General features: G+C 37.3%; 1 long non-coding RNA gene across 2 annotated transcripts in view; it reads right to left on the minus strand.

The window, feature by feature from the left end:
- Nucleotides 1-3892: 3892 nt before the first annotated feature.
- The window catches only part of LOC138918537 (uncharacterized), a 114564-nt gene continuing 99499 nt past the window's right edge, over nt 3893-18957 (minus strand). For both annotated transcript variants that reach the window (XR_011428011.1, XR_011428010.1), the window contains exon 6: nt 3893-18428. This is a non-coding gene — a long non-coding RNA (uncharacterized lncRNA). The remainder of the gene's footprint in view (nt 18429-18957) is intronic.

An 18957-nucleotide genomic window follows, 5' to 3' on the forward strand; every position in this document is an offset into this window, starting at 1 on the left:
TTACCAGTGAGTGTAGGACAAGTTATTTTGTTTTTCATTAATATCCAAATCGTAGCTACATCCCAGACAATTCCAATATAGATCATTTGGGCTATATAAGCTATATATTTAAGATATATAAATAACATCGAGTTGATTTCAAGAGTATATTTATTGTCTTAAAAGTATAGTCCATCTAGTTTTAAGACTGATCTATAAAACTGAAAATAATGTAAACCAGTTAGATCCTTTTACAAGTGATAATCAAATATTAGTGCCTAAGACTGTAAATGGGAATTAACATTTATTGATCTCCTACGATATTTTGATCACTATAGCAAGCATTTTCAAATACATTGTCTCATTTAATCCTCCCAGTCGCTCACGAGATTAGGGCTATTTTTTCCCTTTACAGGTGGAGGCACTGAGGTCCAGAGAAATGGAGTAACTCGCCCACAATCACATAGATATTAATGGCAAAGTCAAGATTTCACCCCAAGTTTCTTTGATCTAAAGCCAAGCTCCTTTTACTACCCCATGCTGCTTCTCTAATTGGGTTAACAATTGCATATAAAATAAGATATATTCTTGAAAATAGATGTATGTGCATATATAACCATACTATTAGGTCAATGGGGGGTAAATGAGCAGTAGAATTGCAAGGCCCAAATTTGGGGTCTATTAGCTACTTACTCTTTCTTTGTTCAGCAAGTATGGCCCTGCCAGCCCCTTGTGAACATTTGCTACTTTATAGTTCTTTCCTCCAGCAAGAAGGGTTTTAGCATTTGGGGTTCAATGAGATGGTGGGTAGAGGGGGATGGAGTGGAAGGAGCTTTGCTTTCTGGATTGTCTCATTTTCCTTAGATTTTCTATTGCAATCAGACATCTAAGGAATAGCATAGATCCCAAGATTTGTGTGGTACTAAGGGATGAAGGAAAAGAAGACTAAGACTAATAGATACAGATGGGACAAACATAAGACACAGAATGTTGGAGATGTTTCTTCTCAAAGTATGAAGTATCACCTTCCATTGTTATGAGTCCTGAAAATAAAGTTCACCCTTTGAAAGTCACCCTCAAGGAAATGCCTCCCCTGGATTAGTAGAGGAGAAAAGGAGAAGAGTGTGTTTCAACTTCATTGTCTTGAGCTGGGACCTCCAGGCAGAGGTTGTCTGCCAGCATGTGAACCCCCTACACCATCCCTGCAGAGGAGTCAACATAGCTGAGCCTTAACTCCTGCCAATCCTATGATGAAAGGGAAGATTTAGACTGATAATTTCAGGTCAATGAATCCTCAGCCACAGAAAGTCAGGCACAACATGACATGTGTGTTCTCCATTGTAGTTTTAAAGGTTTGAATGTGTCCTCCTGCAGACAAAAAAGTTATTGTGAAATTTACCCTAATTCCACTTTATCCCGTGGTCTTTGAAGAAACCTATAGCCAAACCAGAGCTGACATTTAATACATTATGTGAACATCAGTTAAAAAGGTACTGTTGGTGTGAATACCATGTAAATTGAATTAAAAACCAAAAAATATATCTAAACTATTGCATATTTAATATAGACAAGTTTCATCACATAGTTAACTTTTTTAATCCTCAAAAGTTTGGTAATGCGACTATTCAGCTCATGAAATAAGTACATTTATATCGACACTGTCAATTTCACAATATTTTTCCTGGTCTAGTTTCCCAAGATAGCTTGTCTCTATATTCATATTATGAACCTGCAATGTCTATACATAAAAGAGCCTAATTTAATTTTTTTAACATTGAATTTTGACATAATGATTGTATTCGTGTTTTGAGTTGTTGTCCTACACTAAATCCTTAAAGATTTTCGAATTAAACTGTTCAATTCTAAAACTCCAAGCATGGTTATTTTAGTTGAGAGGCAAAAAAATGCTTGAAATATGAATTAATAAAATTCTATCCCATACATTATCCAGCTTGGCAATGAACAGAGTGCTTGTAAGAGAAAGATAAATCTAATTTAACATTATAACTCTTTTAATAATAAAAATATATAGATTCCAAACCTCTTCGGTGACCCTGTCTCACACAGTATAATTCCCTAAAACTTCTAAGTCACTCAATGATAAGAGGCTGATCTAAACGCTTCCACTGCATTAATCAAATACCAGGTCTAATTAAAAGAGCCATGCACAAAGCTTTTTCAAAATGTTGCTCAGGTATTGCAATAATTTCTGATCACCCAAGCCTGGAAGACAAATAATTAGAGCTGCCAGAGCATTCTGATGAGTGATGTCAGCATCTCCAAGTGACCTTCCCTCCACTAATTAATTTTCATCTTAAGAAAAGAGACCCTGTTGTTGCACATTATTAATTGAGTTCACTAAAAGATGCGCCTGATTAATTTTTGTTGATAATACTTGTCATTCTAGGCAGCGGCTGTAATCATTCTATTGGGTTTTATTTTTTTAAGTTGATCTAAGTCCTTTGCAATGTGACTGATATATCTGATACAAAATATCATGCATAAGGGCATATCCTATAAAGTGTCAGGGCTATTTTTCATTGCCGTTGTTGGCCAAGGTAAAGTGAAATGTCAGAGTGGAGTTTTCTGAGCAGTTGGAAACTGCAAAGGTGTTGTTTCACCTTGCCCACATAGCTTAGTAAGGCCACTAATTCTCAAGTCCCCAAAGGAGATCACTGCACCCGTTTTGTAGCCTCCTCTTGGTTTTTATGGTGAAACATCCCTTCACCAGAGAAAACATTGCTCTCTTCTTCTAAGAGTTCTTCATCACATTTATGTTATTACCAAAAGATTTCGTACAACTCCCTTTGTCCTTAGACTGCTATGGATAGTCTGCTAAGTAATTTCAGCCTTCTGACCCTGTGTAAGATGCAGAAACTAAGCCCAGAACTTGGATTGCTGCCTTGTTCATTCATAAAATATTAGGGTTAGAAAAAATATAGGGACAGCTATATTAAAGCATTTATTTCATTAACCTAAAATTAAACAGGAAATTCAGTCACACATCTAATGAATGTAAGCTGCATTCTAAAATGGGAACATTCACATGTCATTAAATTTCAGGACCCTTATTAAAACCATAGTTCGTTTTCAGCGAAAACTTCTAAATGTAGAATTAATTTCTTGGGAAACTATCGTGTTTCTGGTTCTAAGTGAAAATATTTCATTTGTATTGGGAAAAGGAACTCATAAGATTTCTTAGATTTTAAAGGAGTTTTACTAAGAGAATTTTTATGAATTAAGTGAACAAAAAATTAATATAATTTCATGGATACATATGCTTAACAATCAAGAGACAAATGCTTAATGAAATGTCTTTTTTGTTTTGCTGAACCTGGAATCTTTGTAAAGTATCTGGTGTCTTTGTTGAAGCAGGCAAGGTTAGGTTTTATCATTCATGCCATATGCTATACACTATTTGCTTAGAAGTTTCAAGGAATTCATAAACATATTATAGTACAGAAGGAAAACTGACAAATCTATGTCTCTTAAATCTCTCTTGAGGCAGACTTCTTCTGTCGTAAGCCTATTTCCTCGTTCTATTTCCCAGTGGGTGAATTCAAGATGGCCCTAAAACTTCCTGGATCTAAAACCGGATAAGGTTACTCTATCATTTAAGCCAAATTCACACCTCTCTGTGAGTGATCTTCAGTGGAGAAAAATGTGGCATTGATTCCTTATTATCAATCAATAACATTATTAAATATCCACCAGGAATTTGGCACTTTTCATAATTTCTCTGAAATTTGGAAGACCTAAAGCTGAGAGATTCCATGCCTTGTCCTTCCCGAGGAAACAGGAATTGAAAATCCTAAGGTTTAGGGGTAAAGGTAATTCTTATGTAAGGTGAAAGATGGATTCATAATGCAAAAACAGCAACATGTACAGACACCAAACTTGATGTTTCATGAGATGTTTTATTGTCATAGTATTTTAGAACCGAAAAGAACTTTAGAAATCACCTGTGCAACCCCAACATTTCACATATGGAGAAATTGATTCCCAGAACATTTTGATTAATTGAATTATGAAAGACTTAATCTTTTGCTACCTAAAATAAATGAGTGGAAAGAACAATGATAAACACTCACTAGTATTTCGTTAAAACATCTTTATTTAAGATCATAAGCAGGGCATATTTCTCATGAGATAGTACATGGTCGTTTCAGAGCATTGTTTTAGGTATCTGTGTGTATCACCACAACACTTATCAGTGTTGACGTCTTTTTTACCCTATGGTACTAAGGGACCATACCTATTTACTCTGCTGTACCTATTCAGGTGATTGCCTTCTTCAGCTAGGAGGTTAATAAAGAGAACACAGGGGACAGAGATGAAGGTAAAGTAAAAGAGAGGAAGGGAAGACAAGGGAGAGAGAGAGGCAAAAGATCATTTAGTCCCATCTCAATTTTTTTCTCATTATGCTTTCAAATTTCAACATGTGAACCTAGGGAAAGTTGTCTTCATCTGACAATTTGTGAGCAAGTGTAACTCCTTTCCTTCATGAAATTAACCTCAAATGTTAAACAAACAAGGGAAAATAAAATTGGAAAACCTTTGTTATAATATTCCTCATAAATTCACTTTGTGTAACTTCTACAAAGTAGAATCTTACTGACAGCTGGGCACATCTTCGTGATTGATCTGAAGAAGTGATAATGTATTTCCAAAACAATATAAATGACACATGTTAACGTATGATTTTTATCAGTGGGAAAAAATTTTCTTTTTCTTTTTAATTTCAAGAAAGCATAATGATCTTGTGGGAACAAACTTTTAGACTTTAGGGAAGGAAAGACAAATGGGTTCCAGGATATCTTCCCAAGGACAAAGAAGAGGAAGATGGAGTGGCATGTGAGGTATTGCTCTAAATCTAGGTCAGAATAGCCATAAGAACACTGAGACTTAAGAGTGGTTGTTCTATTGAGTGATGTGACTTAAATCAATATGGAGGGATCATCTCTGGCTAATATGTTTGACATTAATTTTCTAATCAGATTTCACCTATAGTCTGTCATCATTCCTTTCAGAAATCATCAATATTTTACTTGGATGAATACATCATAATCTTTTTACTTTCTCTTGTGGCTTTATTCCTGTTTTAATAATATTGCATTTTAGTAATTATATCTAACTAAACTAGAAACTGAAAAAAAGATGCTCTCCAAACTTGGGCTCTGACTTTCAGCTGTATCATCATTCTTGATGGAGAGTGCAGTTTTCAGTTTTATGCAAAGATCATTTATACAGGGTAGTGTTACTGAATAATATTTGGCCCTAGAATGTACATCTATCTCAGCTAATGAACTTCAGCTTTCACCACAATTTATATTGACCGAGCTGTCCTCAATCCAATAAATATTAGCCCAATGAGCGAACAAATTTAATCTGTGGCCACAATATGTGTGGATATGGCATCTCCAGACACGCAAAAACATTTACCTCTCTATTCAATGTGAAAGATATGCTAGCAGTGGGGCTCAGAGCATTATGTAGAAGATCTAGAGTTAGGTTACTTTTGAGAGTCAGTATGGAAAAAAAATGCTCTGTAAGATTTTGAGTCAAACAATCTTTGGTTAAAATCTTCCTTAGAGAAGTTACTTAGACTCTCTGAGACTCAATTTGTATATCAATAAAATATAAATACATTTTATTCCCCTCACAGGATTGAGAGGAAATAAAATAATAAATGTGAAAGCATCCAATCCAGTGCCTGACACATTGCAGCACCTCACAAAAAATTACTTTACACTCAATCTAGGTTGATTAATCCACTTTACTCAAGGGGAGATTCTGCTATTTTAGCAACTCAACTTCTCTAACCTTGTTCCTCACACTGTTCTTCCCTCTCAAGCAAAGAAAACAAGGAGAAACAAACAAATTCTCAGGAATTGCAGCTGGGCCCAAGCAAGCTGGCCTACTGCTGGACCTAGGAAGTGTTGCTTCAAAGGCTTGTCAATGCTGCCTGTGGTGATGGAATCCCAAAGATGTGAGGCAGGGGTCAACCTTTACTCAAGGTCAAACTGGTAAAGAGTTTGAAACCATAAATCATAAAATATCTCATATTCAGTAAGTATAAGAAGGGTTGTTCAGAGGTTTGAGATGCAAATAGGGTAAGGAAAGAACAGTGAAATTTAAGGTAACGATTTGATGGTTTTTCAAGCTGATTTGGAAAAAGAGTTTTAAAGCTTAAAAGACTGGCAAGCATCATGATCTCTGGCAGTCTAACTTCTTAAATGGAGTTTCACAGACCTTACTAGTTTTTGACAACTCTCACATCATTTAATTTTTTAAGAGATGTGTTTGACCCAAGGTTTTTGAAATATCTTTATATTTGACCTAGAAGACACCTTCAGCCTAGCCTCTTTTAAAGATAACTCTGACACAAAAGTTAGCCTTGGCTAGTAGCCACACCGCCGTAAGTTTTGACCTTGAGTGAGTTCTAGTTTCTAGTAATATTTGAATAAGTGACTTTTAGGTGAAAGTAAGAGGTCAGGAAGTAAAGGACCTAAGTTATGAGGATTGATTTTTATTATTTCTTTCTCATTAATTGCCTGTGCACTACCCCTTCCCCTCTGATTTAATACCTTCTGAAAATTTCCTTCATTTGTAGGTCATTAACAGTAATTTTAATGTAGGTCGTGTCCTATTATAAAAAATTCCAAAGACTTATCTGAAGCAAAGTGACAGAGTGGAAAGAGATTTGGCGGTGGAGTAGGAACGACTGGATTCCCATCCTGGTTCTACCACTAACTAGTTGGATAAACTATCTTTACCTTAGATGAGATGATGATAATCAGCTCTTCAAACTCACAGGGTCTTTACATGGTTTAAATACATTCTTGCCTATGGAAACATATAGAAAGCTGTAAAATATTGCACACATAAATCATTATGCTAATTAAATTATGTATTTGATTTATGGTCTTGAAATTTTGAGGATAAAATAGTGTTTCAATAAATTACTCTTGAAATAACTTTCTTTTAAATATATATTGAAATAAAAATATTTGTATTCATGGCATTTAGACTACAAAATTCAAAGCTGCAATTTCTAAAATAATTATATTCTATGAAGTTAACCCCGAAGAGTAGTAATAAGAGCCTCCTAAGAGATCGAGCTGCTTCTATCCTTGTCCACTTAGAGTCTATTTTCAACAGTTGCCCAAATGATTCTTTCAAATAGTAAGTCAGATCATTTCACTCCTCATCAAATCTATCCAATGACTCCCCCGTCACTCAGAGTAAAAGCTAAAGTGCTTAACAATGGCCAAAAAGACTACATATGATTGGATCCCCTGTTAACTCTCTGACCTCATCTCCTACTGATTGCCCCAGATCCACATTTGCTCCTCAGTACCTCTGGGTTGTCTATTCCCCCCACCTGAACACTTTCTCTCTGATGTGGCTAACTCACTCATGGCATTCAACTCTTTGTTCAATTGTCATTTTCCCAATTAGACGTATCCTGACCACTCTATTTAAAATTGCACTCCTCCTCCACATACTCAATACACTTAACTCTGTTGTAACTTTTCTTTCTTCTAAAGTATCACCTTGTAATATACTACATAATTTGCATATTTATCATGTTTATTGTTTGCCTCCAGCCCCCACAATATAAACTCCACCAGGGAAAGGATTTCATCTGTTACCTCCACTGATATAACTCACATACTTCAAACAGAGCCTGGGCAATAGGAAAAGTGCTCAAAAAATTACTCACTGAGAGAATGAATGATATAATGATGATACCATATAAAATTTTGTCAGTAGATGTGATGACTTCTCTGGCCCATTCTTGTGACCAACCACAGCATTTACAGGATATGTGCATCCAAAAAAAGGTAAGAAGTGTGGCTATAAAAAGAGAATGAAACTACCCAGCTCTTCTAAACACAGAATCCATGACCTTGGAATCTTTTTATACATTTTTTAACCAATGGTGTTAACAGGATTTTCTTTGTCCTAAGTCTATAGAACATGACAACATTAATCTCTTAGTAAATTTGCATAAAATTTGCAAATATAATTTCATGATCTGTAAAACCAAAATCAAAGTATAATATAGCAATTTCACTGACTTAATCTTCCAGAATTCTATCAAGAAAGTAATCAGATTTTTTATCATTATTTATCCTTTTTTAAATACTTATGGTTCATCATTCTGCAGTTATCTAGAGGTCGATTAGTAATTTTCTCCCTTCATATTTATTCCAATGTTTTAGTTGAGATTAAACTAATTATATCTGGTACCTAGAATTACCTACCTCTTTCATCTTTTAAACCCATAAGACATTACTTTTTAATTTATATTTAGAAATTGGAAGTTTCATACCAATTTTTTAAAACCCAACCTGTATTGGATCAATAATTCTGCTGCTTGGTCATCTTATGCAGACGGGCAAGTTAGTACCTATAATTAGGACTATGTCATACCTCCCTTTATTAACACTATGACTTCAGTGGTGGCAGCTGTGGTCTTTGGTTTACTGTTCCTAGTCTCGGTCTTCCTTTCCAATTCAAAGCTATACACCAAAATTTTGGTTCTGTCCCCAGTTTCCAATACGAAGTCAAGGCATTCAGTCTGAGCAGATCATTGTACACACTGGTGAGAATCAAGCAAAAAAAACAGAGATGATGGTCTTAACAACAAGGTCATAACTCTTAAAATGACTTCCACACAGTCTCCATACCATGAGCGATGTTGGACCTCCGATTAATACCAGACAAGAGTATGAAATCCATTTGTGTAGTCATTGTACTATGAAAGATATTTTTAATCCAGTCACTGAGTAACTTATTGTTAAATACATTGGCCACCTTTTTGGGTTTTTTGTTTGTTTATTTGGGGTTTATTTTGGCTGGCTGAGCAACAATAGTGCCAAACAGTTACTAAACACATTTTCTAAGGATTTTCATTTTTCTTACTTCTAATCTAAAACTTGAAATTTCCCCTGTTTCTCTTTTGTCTTCACTAACCATGACTCACTCAAATGTAATGCACTCTCTCTGGTTTTTAAGGGAATTGAAATATTTATCAAAATTGAAATGAAATGTAAATCTAAATCTACCTCACTAGATGGCAACCATATGTCATATGTGAAGAAAACTGAAGTACTAAACTTCCTAGTCTGTTTGTGTAAAAAGGACTTTAAAGACGTCTTTTCAAAAACAACATAGATTTCATGGGGCTTCTTTTCTTCTTTTGTATAACCTGGTTTGTCTTCTAAAGCTTCAAACCTGATTATACAACATCATTCTATAAATTTGTTCCCTAGAATTTCTCTATCCCCCTCATTAGTCTTTAAAAGTTTCATTATTTGCTTCCTTACCGGAATACATTTCTCTAGAAACATTATATGGATCTTATCCTGGTGTGCTAACTCCAGGCTTTTGGCTATTGTCCAGCTTGAACAATTAGTTAAAATTCTCTTTGAGTTTTAACCAGATGTTATAGTCCTCATTTCCTGACCTAAAAGGCTCTTTGAAATTATGAAGAACTTTTAAATACTTGTCCCATTCTCTTTCTGAGCTAGCTGCACCTTCTTGCTAACTTAATATGGTCTGAGATTCAGTATACACACATAATTAGTGCGGTTTATACAACATTTGGAATAAATCAGGCTTAAAAATACTTTAAATATGAGAAGGCAAGCATTAATTAGCAAAGATTTACACATTGTATATCTATTGACTTTAAATTTCCTTTTATCAAGGTTTTTAGTTGAGATTTTATTTACTAAAGAGATCAGAGCATTAATTCCAGAGTTTTCTAAATTTCAGATAGTATCATCTATTCAATGAGACTGTAATCTTTCTGAAGATATACCTTTTACCCATTTTGCATCTTATCCAGACCCAATCAATGCCGTTTACATTGTGAGTCCCCAACATAGATTCACGATCACTTGATACGATGTGCAGTTGTGTATTACTAGTCATCCATAATCACAACCATTTAACTTATTTTTTTCTCTTAACCTTTTATTCCTACATTTAGTTAACTCTTCATAGACCTTCAGGGAGCCAAATTAAAGTAACTGTCCTCACTCACCCTTGATTGCCGAAATTACCAAAAGAGGAGCTGCTGTGGGCCCAAGACAGTGGATGGGCAAAGGCAGCGCCTGTCGATCCTGAACGGTCAGCAACAAAGGCGATGGGTAGGATGGAGGAAAAGGAGTAAAAGAAACACTTTTAAAGCCCAATCAACTGATTAGGAGAAAATCCTCAAGATGTGTAGTGCATGCAGTGGACTTTTGAGAGGAAATACTAGCCAGAAGCTATGCTTAACTTTCCCTGTTCCTTATCTCTAGCAGCAATTGAAACCAAATGCTTAGGTCTTTTAAGTACAGCCTCTGGGTTGGTGGTGTTCTGTGTTTAGATAAAAGTGAGTTCAATATTTCTTTATTAATTTTAATGGTATAACAAGAATGGTGTCTCATTTGGACACAAAGAGTTCAAAGTTACTATATAAGCACTCTTCCATTAATCTTTAAAATGTATCTGCTGGGTGAGCAGCCAACATAATCCTGCCTAAACAGATAAGAAAATAGAGAGCTAGTGAGAAGGTGACTGGTTCTGTTTAAAGCTACACAACGAATCAGAGAAAGAGATGCAGCTCCAGGTCTCACCCCTGCTCTGGGCCGTGGCCACCTCTACTGGCACATGCTCATGAGAACAGCCAAAAAGCTGATGCTTGGGAGTTGCAAATTACTTGATAAAAGGGCCTCCTTCTGATCATTTCTGGGCCATTCAAAAGAGAATTCCATAAGTGAAATTTCTAGAAAGTTCAGAAGAGAATTTCGTAAGCGAAAAGTAATATTTTCTGTGACACCAGTAGTTTGTGTTGTATCCTTTGCTTGCATAGCATCAGTTCTTAATTATCTAGAAAATAATTATCCATTTGTGGCTTATCAGGCCCCTTTTTTCTCTCCTGCTTCCTGCCTTTGGGCCATTTCACTGCTCATTAATATTTGCATCAGAGGCCAGATCAGCTGCTTTGCTGGTGGATCTGGTTAAAAGTTTTGGTGGGCAAAGAGATAGAAACCATTGAATCTATAAAATGTAGTGAATATCTTGAGGTTTAACCCATCTATACTACACTAGACAGCCAAACTCAGTAACAAATGATAATGTTCATTTGTCAGGGATAGGTCCACTCTTTTTTGCCTTTTACTCTGCTTATCTACTTTCCTCTAATTCTATACTTGATGCTTATTATCACAGATAATTGAAATTTGACAAAAGACGCAATCAAGTGTCTGATGGATTTTGACAATGTTCACGTTTTTAAACCGCATTTTCCCACCCCTAGAAGAGAACCTCAATAAATACATCTTACATTTATTAAGGAATAAATGAAAGGTGTGCTTGTTCTGTATTATTTGTGGGTTGGTAGATAAAATATGGCGATCAGCACCCTGCCACCCCTGCCCCTTCAAGGATTCTCCCTGGTTAAAGAGCGGGTGCTGGCGGTGGGGGATTAGTAAGAAGCCGTGATTGCCTCATGAATCAGGGTGAAGCTTCTCACAGGTGGCAGTTAGTTTGATCTTCCCAGTCACTCTAGGAGGTGATATATCTTTTGCGATTATCACTCACAAGGATATCCTTGAAGGAAAACGAGGCTGCCTCGCCAAAACACAACTAAATGAAACAAACAAAAAGGAACAGTGACAGTGGAAGGGGGCAACAGAGAGGATTCTTTTAGAATCTACACAGATAAAATGGAGCGTGTTGGTGAAATCCTTCTGCTGCCACTCACAGCCCTATTCCTAGAGCTGTGCTGACCGCATCAAAACAATGCTGCTGCATAAGCAAGGCAATAAGCAGAGACCATTAGCTCTGTTTCCATTAGACACGCAGAGGGTAAAAAAAAAAAAAAAAAAAAATCAATAACAGGCAAACACAAGATAAAATTGATAGGAAAGAAATGTTAATTTTAAAGCTTTAAAACGAGGTATTGCAAACAATGGCAGGCAATAAAACCTTAAAAACTATTTTTAAAACTTTCAAAATCATTTACATGGGGAAAAGAACTCTAGCAGGAACATATACAGCATATTAAACTTTAGTGCATTTTTAATGACTTGTTTTAAACAAATTATGCATGAGATAGATTACACATCCCTCACCCACTTAACAAAAAGGCATACGCACGAACAAAAACAAAACCAGGTGGCTTTTAAAAAGAAATTAAGTGTATACTTGGTGACTGATTGGGAGAAATGCCAAGCGATGTAAAGGACTTCATAGAATAGAGTTCTCTTGAAAGAAGCTAGATTGATGGGCTTTTCGGCCCAGACTGCAGGCAGAACAGTACAAATGATGATCAGTCTCTGCCTTTGCATTCCATCCTCTAAATGCCCTCAGCAGACAGGGTAGGGGAGCAGAAAAAACAAGAGCTCTGGGATAACAAGTCTTAGATTTCAGTCCCAGCCACAGCACTCATTAACTGTGCTAACTTGAACAAGTATTTCTCCCGCCCTTCCTTCCCTTATTTGTCAGATGGAGGTAATAATAATGACGCCGTCTTATCTCCCTAACTTGGAATGAGGCCCAAACCTTGGTATTTTTAAAGGCCCCAGATTATTATAATCTACAGGCATGTTTCAAAACCATTGGTTTCAAGCATTGGGTCTCAAATTTCAGGGCGCTTATGAATCCCTGGAAGAGTTTGTTAAAACACGGACAGTTGAGCCCCGCCCTCAGAGTTTCTGATTCAGTAGGTCTAGGGTAGGGGAGGAAAATTTGTGTTTCTAATAAATTACCACGTACTTCTGAACCTGCTTGTATGGGGGCCACACTGTGAGAACTTCCGGTCAAGCCTTGCTATTCTAGTGTGCTCCACACACCAGCATGGTCAGCATCACCCGGGAGCTGGTTAGTCATTCAGACCCACCCAGACCTTGTTGGAAATGCTGATGCAGTCTGCCAAACTAGAAATGGCATTTCACGGGATCTCCAGGTGATCTGTATACCCACTAATGTTTGAGAATCACTACTCCAGAGCATCCTTGGAGGAAGTGGAACCAATAAAAGATTGTGAAAAATCTGCTATAGGGTGCTTGTAGGAAGAGCCTCCCAATCCAAACAACAAAACTCCAGGTTCTTGGCATTGGCATTTCTCCCAGGAAGTCCCGTTTGTGAAACTGACAATATACCCCAATTGGAAACGGCTTTTCTCATGAAGCAAGGGGCTTAGACCCACTGCAGTAGGTGCCAGACTGCTGAGTGCCCACCTGAGCCATGAGGCCAGATTGAACAATTACTACAGTATCTTTTGACTATCGATATAAATTTTGTTTCCTTAGAGGATGATCTTCTTTCCAGTGCTTGCCTGTTCTTTTTCCCATCATCCTGTGAAGACTTTCTTTGTGTTTCCCATGGATGTGCTCGCTTTGTATCTAATTATGGACTTTGGCAGTCACATGAAATTTGGTCAGAAGCAAAGGCTGAAAACACCCAGTGCATTTCCATCAGGGAGTTCCTTTAGGCTAAAGAGTCACTGGGTTAAGTGTCAATGATCTAATATCAACCCAGCATCACCAGAACCCCTTCATTCAAACAAGGCTTCCCATTACGTGGAATACAAATCGGAGCACCAGCTTCACATTTGTGAGATTTATACGACCATTTAGAGAAATTCTTCTTGTAACTCCTCTGATAACATCACTGGCAATACAAAGCCGAACGGTTCAAATCAGATTTCATCTCTACCATGTAGTGGTTTAGTGTTTGAGGATGAACTTACAGACTATTAAATTTATAAAAAACAAAGACAAATATACAACATAAAACAATTCAAGCTCCAAAAGCTTTATATTAGCTTTTGGAAAAGAACAGCTAGAAGAAGAAAAAGGCAGTGAAGATTAAATCTTTTAAGATTCAATTTGTCAATCCTGCCATATAAGGCCTAACCTTGCTGGAGAGTTAGAATTATGACTTTATTTTAGTCTACAACTAAGCAAGGCAGTGGATATCACTTCGATGATAAGTTTTACAGTAAAATCAATGAGAAAATGTTTTGATTTTCAGAACTACCCTCCACAAGTGATATTAATAATGTAAGTATTATGGCAATAATGTGTATATTACATTAACAATGTAAACATATAAACGCAAGGATTTTTCTTTTTTATTTCCGTGTGTGATTTCTTTCTTAAAAGTGAAGCCATGGTGAAAAAAATAAGTAAACTATTAGGATCTAAGAGATGTTTTAGAACTGAATTATTTTTCAGCCTTACAGTCTGTCTCTCTTCTTACCAATATTAAAAAAAAGAAAGACATTATCTTTCTCACACAAATGAATCAGAACTCTAAGCACTGTCTCCCTGGCAGGAGAATTCCTTCTACTCCCAATAGTTCTGACTTTCTAATCAGATATTTCTCCATATGGGTTTTTTTTTCCATCTTGCAAGTTTGTTGCACCAGTTAAAATTCCTCTCCGCTTTACGAGAACTAAAGAATTTGTGTTTCTTCACTGCAAGTGATGGAAATCTTTCTGTAATTTACTTTCAGACAACAGACTTTATTAACAAACTGCATTGCATGATCCACTACCTACCTGTGGAAAGAAGTGTGATCATTCCAGTCCAGCCATGTGTCAAACTTACAGCAGCTCAGTTATCCTATTTGTGTTCTATGCATTTATCTCATGAATGACAGATCCCTGCAGCAAGGAATGGTTTGTCTAAAAGCTACCAAACATATTTGAAATATTCCTATTAATGCTTTATACTAATATTAAATGTTGGTGAATTAGTGTTGCCCTAACAAACAAAATCTCCTAGGCCACAATTTTTTTAAATACGGTAACTCAAATACCTTTTCTCAGCCATCAGGAGACACACGAAGTTCAGAACTGAATCTACATCCCGACTAGATGGTAATGCCTTGAGGGCAGAAACTCAGGATGCTGGTCATCAGTCACCTGCAAGGGGCCCTGCAGTGGCAGACACTCTGCTTGTTGAGTGGATGGATGGATGAACAGAAGTTCCTCCAGCTATGACCACTGTGTTTAACCACTTGCCCAGCATACGACCACTTTGTTCTAGAAAGAGAAGGCTGCTTCCTGATAACAGTGTTTAATTGTGGACACTATGTAAGACCTTTGTCCAAACAAAAAGAGGCTTTGAACTTATAGAATAACTTTCGTTAACCTGGGCTAGGTTGTTAAGTCCCTTGAAATGGGTTCTTTGTAAACTCCACCAGGCCTCACCCAGAGCTTGGCACATAGTAGTTGTTTGTTAAATGGAATTGACTTGATTCAGTAGAAGCCATTTAGTGTCAACAAAAGTAAGTACATTAATGCATTGCTCCACATCTTACTCATTAGAGTCACTCTGTTTTAAACTCTCCTTTCAAATTGTATATTAATCTTTTTGATGAGCTAATGCATGTAGATGGTACAAATTGAAAAGGTATAAAAGGGCATACGGTGAAGAGTATGTCTCCATCGCTCTGACTCCCAGGTGCTCAGAACTCATTGTGGGAGGAAAATCTGAAAACTTACCTTTTATAAAAGGAAGTGTTTTATTGTTGTTGTTGTTGTTGCTGCTGTTTTTAAGTACCATGGGAAACTAATGCATTTTCCTTTGGCACTTTAACCCTCAACTTTTTCTTAGTCTTTTTAGATGTGGAAAACAATTTCTCCTGTAAGGTAAACAAAACCTGGTACACCAACTGCAAACAGTATTAGTAAGGCTGGCAGTAGCAAGTCTAAAAGCTATTCGCCTGAGACCTGATGGCCCTACTGTGCTTTTTTTCATTGCTATTCACAAGAAACAAATTGCCAACAGCACCATCGAGGGCGGGTCTTACCTCTAACAACCACGGGCCATATATGAATCAGCTGTGATAGAAGTTTGTGTTGGAAGCTTTCTATGTTTCCGAGGTTATTCTTCAAAGATATTCAGACAGTCAAGCAGCAGTTTAAGAAAGCAATGACTGGTTTGCTGCTTTTTCTAATCCAGTGGGTAGCGATAAACCACTCAGAGTAAGAATAAAGATTGAGGATTAAGATCAACAGAGCATTTATACTACAGCATTTCCTGATGTGACAAATCTCCTGCTTTTGCTGTTTTGCTTGTTTGTTTCACTTTGTTTTATTAGATTACACAGACTTTTCACCTATTTATAGGAGCACAGAAACTTCACTAAAGCACAGAAGAAAATGTACGTTCATATGCTAAATAAACACAGACAGAAAAAAATGCATTTTGGCCCTATGGGAAAACAGTAAAGTTACTAACACCATTTGTGACTTTGCATTATGTTTTAGTGACTTCAGAGAAATTCTATAACATTTCTTGATATGTTCAGCAACCCTTACGATAATTTTAAGGAAGGAAAATATAAAGGGAAAGCATTAACATTAAAAAATATATATATTGGAGACAATGACAAATGCATCCTACAGAGAATTACAAAATATTTCATACCACGCCTGCCTCTTTCACACCATCCCATAACACTGGCCTTGACCAGAGATAACTATGTTTTAGGCATTACATGAGCATTAAATTGTCTTTGGATATTTTTCTAAGCACTTGAGATTTCTCAGGTAATACTTCATGCTAAATTAAATAAGAGAATACTACAAGCAGAGCATCTCAGGCATTATGAGTCTGCAAATCAATTCCACAACCCAGGGTGCTACTTTGTTCTTGAGCCGTTGGTGTAAAGTGCTACATAATTTGAACATTCACCTACTAAAACTTGCATGTACATGCCTAACGCTGCTTTTTCCAAAATACGTGATGACGCATACTATATATTAGAAGGTAAGGCAGAGCCCTTAACAACCCCCTAGGGATGTCTCTCTCTCTCTTTTTCTTCTTTCTTTCCAACAGCAATGGTCTTTGCTTAAAGTTCCTGAACCTAAAAATGTTTTATGAATTTCAACTTTGAGAAAGTGAATCAGATTTAATCCAAAAAGGAAAAGGGGAGATAGTAGCATTTACACATTTCTGGAAGCTGGCAGCAAGATAAATCCAATGTGACAAATCTCTGTGGGCTGTTAAGTGAATTTTGTTATGGAAAGCACACATAAGGCATGCCTAATGAGAAGTAGGGTGCTGGGTTTTGAGAAATGGGCTACTATTTATGAATTCTAGGTGGTATGCAAAAGAAAGGCATTCAAGGATTTAAACACTGATCTCTCCAGAGCCTGGACTTTGCTCTGGGCATCACTCAGGACAGAAAACATGGGGTGCATATGATCCTTCAGATAACCACACATCTTATAGGATAATCCGTAAGTCTTCAACGCCTCTGGGCTTTTCATTTAACTAAACAGGATCGGAATTCAGGATTGTCAAGGAGAAAATCTGTGCCATAGTGGAAAGACCTCCATCTTAGGAGAAAAATTTTGGTTTCAAATCCTGCTTCAAGCCCTAGTATCTTTATTTATAAATAACATGATAATACGTGGCCTGCCCACTTCATAATGTCCTTGTGCAATTCAATGAGATAATGCATTGGAAAGAGATTTTGAAGTGTTAGTGCTTCAGACATGTAAACTGTTAGCATTATTAATACCTGGGAAATCATCATGACCATAGATTTGCTCTATGTCAAAATTGCTACATGGCCAGAATCTGGACAGGAAAGTTTCTCCACTAGTCCAGGGGAAGCAGCCAATCCAATTTCATTGCTAAGAAGACCACAAGAGCAGAGCTGCCAAGACCTAATCACATTAATATAGAAGTTTTACTCTCTTCCACCAGATTGTGTGCAACTTGTGGGCCCAGATCCTACTTTGTTCATCTCTGTATCCCCAGCATCCAGCAGAGTTAACTCTCACCAAATGACTGTGAATGAAGTAAAATAAATGAGATGTCTGCTATATTAGGCATTTTGACAGATACATGAGTCAGAGTTCAAACAGAGAAGCAGAACCACTAGGAAATACATTTATACTAAGGGACTTATTATAGGTATTTGGCTCTGCTCTATTGTGGGAGCTGGTTAAACAGTACACAAAGGTTGTTGCTTTTGTGTTTGGTGTTGAAGCCTGAATTCAGCAGGGCAGTCAATCAAGAAGAAAAGATGGCCATGAAGAGGGGAAATAAGGACAATGTGGAACCTACAAGGATAACTGGAATCTGCAAAGACAGACCAGAACCCACATCAGTGCCTTACCACCACTGAGACTCCACCTTCAATGATGAGGAAGTCCTGCAGGTAAAGCTCATGCTCTTCATCAGGGAGCTAAACACGCACCTAGCCCAGGAGGAAGAGAAGCTGAAGGTGGAGATCCAGTGGGCCCAAACACTGCCCCACACCAGCCAGGTGTGGGTAAGCGACAATGTACATTAGCTCAACAGCACGTCATGCCCTGTACAGATCTTCCAACCCAAAAGAATATGGTGGCAGTTTCACTTGCATCTTCCAAATGTCATTCAAAATGTCTCTCATGGTCCATGAAGTATGTGGAGAAGGGAATTCTGGGAAACAAATGGTAAGCATCCGCTAGTTGCCTGGCATTTTGTACACTCATTGGAATCCTACAACTCTTTAGAACTATTACTTTCCTTGCTTCCTAGATGAACCCTCTGAAATCCTGTTTACATAACCCACCTGGGGTCAAAACCCACCCACCTCTAGGCCTGCAGTCCATGCCCTTTTCCTACACTTCTACCTACAGAGCAGCTGGAACGTTAACACATGCCCTCAGCCTGGCTTTGAGTGTTCCTCAGGGCAACCCTGAGGAAAATTTACAGCACCTGGAAAGAGCTTCTATCAGTTTCCCCGTTCTCAACAGTGACATAGAGACAGAGCTGATGACACACTCTTTCACATTCTCTCTTCAGTGTCCCTTAGAGAGGTCCAGAGAAGAATGAATTAAGAGCCCCAGAGAGCACCCCCTTGGAGAGTAGGAAGAGGTGGAAAGGATGTCAAAGCCCGCCAAGCCTGCCTCCTCCAAGCTTGGGTTAGTTCTCTCACCCAATATTCCCGTGTGCACTCAACACACAC

Source organism: Equus caballus, chromosome 17 (genome assembly GCF_041296265.1).
Source record: "Equus caballus isolate H_3958 breed thoroughbred chromosome 17, TB-T2T, whole genome shotgun sequence".
Lineage (NCBI taxonomy): Eukaryota > Metazoa > Chordata > Mammalia > Perissodactyla > Equidae > Equus > Equus caballus.